Here is a 6792-nt window from a genome sequence, read left to right as displayed (position 1 = left end):
GACTCCTGTCTGATCAGATCATTGAATTGCTGATGTGTAAGAAGCCAAGTCGGCTTGAGAAGCTGATCCCGGGCATCCATTCAAAGGAGGAACTTTCACAGTAGATCCCCGATCACACGAAATTCAATCCTGTCTGCCATACATTTTTGCATCTAGTAACAGTGGTGTGTGTTTACTCTGATGATGTGGTAACATTACAAAGAAAAGTTGCTTTGTGCTTTTGGAAACATCATGGCATAAAGAATATTTGTCGTTTCTGCATTTTGAACTTTTATTGTACTTAAATCTCATGAGGGCTCCTAATCTCTGTGGGTTGTTCATTATGTCACAGCCAAGTGAAGGCTACAGTTAACCAGATTTCTTTGACCCCACATTGTGGTATGTGGATTTATTTTAATGTTGTGAGTTTGAATTTCTTCTCTAATTATGAGCGATGCGGTACTCAAAGGAGATGTAAATTTTTTTTCCCCTCCCCTTAGCTCTGCCTCATCCCCTGGGTCCACATAAAAGTACCTGCGGCTACTTTTGAAAATGCAAATTATATGAATGGGCCAGAGGAAGCAAAGGGAAGCAGTGTACAAGGTCATGTGTGAATGTTAGAGTAAGCTTGAGACAGATGAGATCATTGATTGAAATTAATGCTTAGTGAATTTTCCCAAGAGAAACACCTTTTGGTAGAGGTGGCGATGGTATTTACTTAAAACCTTATTTAAATTGTGTTTGCTTTTTATTTTAATTTTTAAAACCGGCATCTTCCCTATTTAAGCTTTTCTGGTTTGCATTATGTTGGTTACCTGATCCTTCGTTCTAGAGGGGGGAGAAAAAAAGAGACACAGTTCCGGAAATAGTCATTGCCTGTAGGGGAAAAGCAAATTCTTTGCTTGGTATTTTATTTTGTTTTATTTTTTAGCAGATTAAAAGATGGAATTGGTCAGGTGCTCTAGAAACATTCTCTACATATTCTTTTGATCGTACAGCCTATCAGTAGCTTCTTTCTGAGCAGGCACACCCAATATAAGTTTACGTATTTACTTATAAATTATGCACATGTACTGTGGTGCTGATAATACATACATTATTAAACACACACAAAAATAGAAATTAAAAGACACATTAAATCCATTTGACTGGAAGGTCCATTATTTTCTTCCCACATCCATGGCTCTTTTTGTCCCTCCCTGGGGCATGCTCAGTGCTTTCTTGGGGGCCCCCTCACCCCACCTAGACTGTTGCAGATCATGGGTTTGTAAGACCTGAATAAAAATACACCATTAAAAGGTGTCCAAACTCTGCATGAGGAGGCTGGGAGGAGATTAATTTGCTAAAGTTCCTGAGTGAAGCTCATTAAACTCTAAATTCTTCCTTAGAGAGGGCATGTTCGAGTTCACAGCGCCGTGCCTGGTGCAGGGTGGGGTCAGGAAGTGGAAACTGATGTTCTGTGTCAATTTCTGCAGCTGCTACGCTACTGCAGCTGTGACTGCTGTTCACGAATCTTTTATCCAAAAAATCCAAACTCAAACTTTGGAAAATGGGAAGGTTTGTTTTTGTTATTTGGCAGCAAACTCTGACCTGAACTCTTACTTAGCTATTTATGGTCTGTATAGTATCCATTATATCCTATTTAGTTTGCATCGTAGCTTGTTTATTTATTTTTTTGGCCAGGGCTGGGTTTGAACCGGCCACCTCCGGCATATGGGGCCAGTGCCCTACTCCTTTGAGCCACAGGTGCCACCCCCTGGCATGTTTAATTAAGGAGTGTTGCCCCTAAACCATTTAGGGTATCATGTAATAGATGTCTATAATGCTCTTTTTGACATTTGCAATTCTGAATTCCTCCCCCAAATAGCCTGAGATTTCCCTATAAGGGAAGTTGTTGTGTACAGCAAGTTCCAATTTGAAGCCTGTTGGCCCGTGACTTGGGTTCTTGGTGTAACATTTCTTTGTAAAGGATACTGCTTTTTGAGGGACTTGATTACTTGCAAAGGCTTACTCAGCTGTAGAAAAGAGTGTACCTGTCTTGATTTGGTCACTTGTACCAACATGGTCACTTCTGCCTTGACAGTGATTGGACAGAAATAGTGGAGCTGCCGTCTAACCCTGTGCACTCACGGTGCTGCCCTCCATATCGCCATGCCTTGGGTGGGCGGCCTTCTGGTCTCCCACTGCCCTGTTCTTAATCTCCCTCAACCTCTCTCCTCCCATGTGGCTGTGGACCAGTGGGCTCATCTGCTTTATCTCAGGAATATACACATGGAAAGACTCTCTCTCTGCCTTTAATGAACACTGCATTCTTCCGTGAGTCCAGCTCCTCTCTCATCAACCCTCTTGTCTCTACTCACAGAGCTTTGACTTACCTTTTCTGAAAACATGTCGTACTTCTTAGAGATGCTAAGTCTGTATGGAATTTCCCACCCCACTCAGGATCCGGTGGGGATTCCTGTGGTGTAGGCAACACCCGAAGGCTCCCGCATGCCTTTGCCCTTCTTCCCAGGCCCAGCCCAGTCAGCATTCCTGCAGTCCAGCTCTTGGCATCAGCCCGTGATCAGAGGGTGCAGAGGACCCAGGTGTACTTCCCCGAGTGAGAGTTCCAGCCATCCTCTTCCTGCTGCCCTCTCGCCTTCTCTCAGCTCTGCCCACAGACAGAATGACTGGGAATGTGATTTGCAGCGAGGTAGCGAATGGGGCTTCAAATGTCCCAGTAAGGATTTTGAATTTTTGCAGAGTTCACTGTGTACAGGAGTCATGAACAGTGATTTATTTATTTTTCTTGAACAGACCACTGCTGTGGCAGTATAGAAGACAGACTGTGGAGGACAGAGGCTCAGAGTAAAGTCTCAGATACCCTTACTATCCCTTTATTTCATTTCAATCACAAAATGAGAACAGTTGAACATTTACCACATGATTGGTTAGAAAACCTGGTGGAGTGGAAAATACAACAGATCTTGTGTTAGGCAGCTTTGGGTCTTAATGACGATTTTGCCACCCAAAACTCGTTGGTAACTGGGACAGGTTACTTAGTGTTTTAGTTCTTTAATCTGTAAAGTAGGGGCTTTTGTGCTTCTTCCTAATTCCTGCAGGATGGGTATTTTATAAATTAAGTTTGTGACCTATAAATGGGCCCCAGGAACATAGTACATGCTCAGTGAATGTTATCATGAGATAAGCCCATCATGAGATCTTTACAGTGACGTCTGAACTTTGAAATCTAGGCATATCAAGCTGATACTTTCATATTCCAATGGCTTATGTTGGCTAAATCACACTAATAAAAGAAATAGTTTTTCTAACCACATGCTAGGCTAGCAAATAACATCTCTGCTCAGCTGGTATTGATATCTGTTTGGAATGAATTTGTGTCCTAGTTTAAAACTAGTGATGAATGTAATAAGTGTTTCTCATTACATCTAACATCGTGTGGAAGCTCTTAAACCTGCCTGGTCTATGTGAAGTTGCATTATTTTGTTGATTAGGAATCTATGGTTATGTCAGGACTTTTGAAAAACACTATAATTTTTAGTATATATCAATGTAATTAGATTAGACAAATATTTAAGATCTTTTGGGAAACTAATAAGTAAATGTTTTATTTTCTTCCCTGGCAATTATTATTATCTTTACATATTTTATTCCTACAATATAATATGCTATATTCTTTTATTCAGGGTAATTTAGTATATTTTGAAAGATTAAAAATAAATTATACTCAAAGGGCTTTTAGTGTAGGTCACATGAAATATTTTTTTTTTTTTTTTTTTTTTGAATTCAGGGAACTTTACTGATGTTACATGACAAGGTGGGGCTCCCTAGGCCCCTCCTGTCCTTTAGGGAGTCTGGGTGGAAACTGTGTTGAGGGGAGATTCTCAGTGAGGTGGGGGACTGAGTAGGCAGGAGCACCCCAGCAGCTAAGGGCCTTTCTCTTCCTCTCGTGCTCTGGCTGGGGCTGGTGGTCTGGGGGTTCTTACTCCTTGGAGGCCATGTGGGCCATAAGATCCACCACCCTGTTGCTGTAGCCAAATTCATTATCATACCAGGCAATGAGCTTGACAAAGTGGTCATTGAGGGCAATGCCTGCCCCAGCATCAAAGGTGGAAGAATGGCTGTCACTGTTGAAGTCAGAGGAGACGACCTGGTGCTCAGTGTAACCCAGGATGCCCTTGAGGGGGCCCTCTGATGCCTGCTTCACCACCTTCTTGATATCATCGTATTTGGCAGCCTTCTCCAGACGGCAGGTAAGATCCACAACTGACACGTTGGCAGTGGGGACACGGAAAGCCATGCCAGTAAGCTTCCCATTCAGCTCAGGGATGACCTTGCCCACAGCCTTGGCTGCACCAGTTGAGGCAGGGATGATGTTCTGGAGAGCCCCGCGACCATCACGCCATAACTTCCCAGAGGGGCCATCCACAGTCTTCTGGGTGGCAGTGATGGCATGGACTGTGGTCATGAGTCCCTCCACAATGCCGAAGTTGTCATGGATGACCTTAGCCAAGGGGGCCAAGCAGTTGGTGGTGCAGGAGGCATTGCTGACAATGCTGAGGCTGTTTTCGTACTTCTCGTGGTTCACACCCATCACAAACATGGGAGCATCAGCAGAAGGGGCAGAGATGATGACCCTTTTGGCACCCCCCTGTAGGTGAGCCCCAGCCTTCTCCATGGTGGTGAAGACGCCAGTGGACTCCACAACATACTCAGCGCCTGCATCACCCCATTTGATTTTGGTGGGATCTCGCTCCTGGAAGATGGTTATGGGATTTCCATTGATGACAAGCTTCCCGTTCTCAGCCTTAACTGTGCCATGGAATTTGCCATGGGTGGAATCATACTGGAACATGTAGACCATGTAGTTGAGGTCAATGAAGGGGTCACTGATGGCGACAATATCCACCTTGCCAGAGTTAAAAGCAGCTCTGCAGACCAGGCGCCCAATTCGACCAAAGCCGTTTATTCCGACCTTCGGTTTCACCATGGTGCCTCGGGGATGCGGCTGGCGCTGCACTAGAAGAAGCGGCTATCTGACGAACGGGAAGACCAGAGAGCCCACATGAAATATTTTAGTGTTATTAAGTGCCAATAAGTGAAACTTTATTAGTCTTATTGTACAATTGTCATTAAATACAATGTTTCATGCTGCCCTTTAATATGTTTGCTAATTGAGCTTCATTTGAAGATAATTATTTGAAGATGGCAGCTGTAATTTCTGTGTCTCCTGTGTGTGTGTTTCTTAATCCAGCTCTTAGCAATGTATAATGTAAACTATTTTCTTTTGGGAGATGGCTGAGACATTGTTGGAACCATACTGGCCTATCTCCACTTATCAAGATCATTGGTCAGTAAATTCTCTCTTAATTTTAACTTTAATTTTAATTTTTGAAAGCAAATATAGCAGTGACTGCAAGGTTTATGAAAATCGTAGCTACAATGTTTATATTTTCAATTTAGATTGCACTTCAAATATCTATTGCTTCTCGAAGAATATTTTAAAAGGTTCATGTATATTAATTTAGTGGTGAAATGAATGTAGATGGAGTAGGGCATATAATTCTCTATGGGGAAAAATCAAGACTTTTATTTCTGTGTAGTAAAAAATAGATTTTGCATTCATAAACCTGGCTGTTAAACCTGGGAGGGTATGTTACGCATTTGGGGTTTTTGGCTGAATACTGACTGAACACAGTATCTACTGAAAGAGACACACGGTTGTGTTTTGTTGTGGTTGTGTTTTGTTGTTGATAGTAGTTATGTTCTGTAAAATAGCAACATTGAAATCATAAATACTGAACCGTTGCTCCCAGGAGAGCAACAGAAATACAGAAAAGAGGTTCCTTTGAGCCTCTGATCACATTTTGTTAGCCTATTCATATATAAACTTATTTAAGATATTTCTGTTTAAAAGCACCTTATTTAATATATATGAAGTCAGACAATTAAGTTCAGGAACTCATTCTAGAAAAAGTGCTACATACCTCCTTTCTGAGCATCACTGAGGTCCCCAGACGTCCGAGGGGAGTACTTCGAAGGTGACTCTAGCCGTACTCAGCAAAGATGTGTGTAGCAGTTTTTCTGGGAGGTTTCGCAAACTTAATTGTCCCACGTCATATTGCTGATTCATAACGCTGAGTTTCAGGCCAGCACCAGCATCGTGTCTACCTGAATGACGCTTACCTACTATACTAACTTTCTCTATAAGGCACATTGCTTTAGCTCTCTGCCTGGGGGGCAGGTTTTCAATTTCAAAATATTAAGGGGGTATTAATGTTCGTATATGCTTTAATGGGGGCCTTTAGTGTGTCTATCACGTGAATACTGTTTGTATTGTACCCAACAAGTAAATTTTAACCCCTTCCCCTTCTTGATTTCCATTGACCTTCCATCTTTGTGCCCACGTGTGCCGGTCGATTAGCTAGAGAGTACGTGTGGTATTTGTTTTTTCATTCCTAAGGTGCTTCACATAGGATAATGGTCTCCAGTTCCATCCAAGTTGCTGCAACATTACATGATTGGATTCCCTTAGATGGCTGAGCCATGCTCCGTGATGTACGCACACCACATTTCCTTTATCCACTTACGAATTAATTGGTGGGCACATAGTTTGATTCTGCATCTTTGCAACATGAATTGCCCCACGATAAACATTTGAGTGTTGTTTTGATGATTACTCGTCCTTTAGGTAGATACCCAATAGTGGGACTGTGGGTTGATGGTGGGTCTACATTTATTTATTTATTTGAGGACTCCCCATGCTGTTTTCCACAGAGGTTGTTCTAGTTTGCAGTCCCGCCGACAATGTCT

General features: G+C 42.4%; 1 pseudogene across 1 annotated transcript; it reads right to left on the bottom strand.

The window, feature by feature from the left end:
• Positions 1–3759: 3759 nt before the first annotated feature.
• On the bottom strand, positions 3760–5036 carry LOC100945354 (annotated as a pseudogene). Its single transcript, XR_001161230.1, has one exon. The product of XR_001161230.1 is annotated as a glyceraldehyde-3-phosphate dehydrogenase pseudogene (transcript).
• Between the last annotated feature and the right edge of the window lie 1756 nt (positions 5037–6792).

Source organism: Otolemur garnettii, unplaced genomic scaffold, assembly GCF_000181295.1.
Source record: "Otolemur garnettii isolate 467f Iridium unplaced genomic scaffold, OtoGar3 scaffold00029, whole genome shotgun sequence".
Lineage (NCBI taxonomy): Eukaryota > Metazoa > Chordata > Mammalia > Primates > Galagidae > Otolemur > Otolemur garnettii.
The sequence above is the reverse complement of the archived record's forward strand: the minus strand, read 5'-3'. Positions and strand labels throughout refer to the sequence as shown.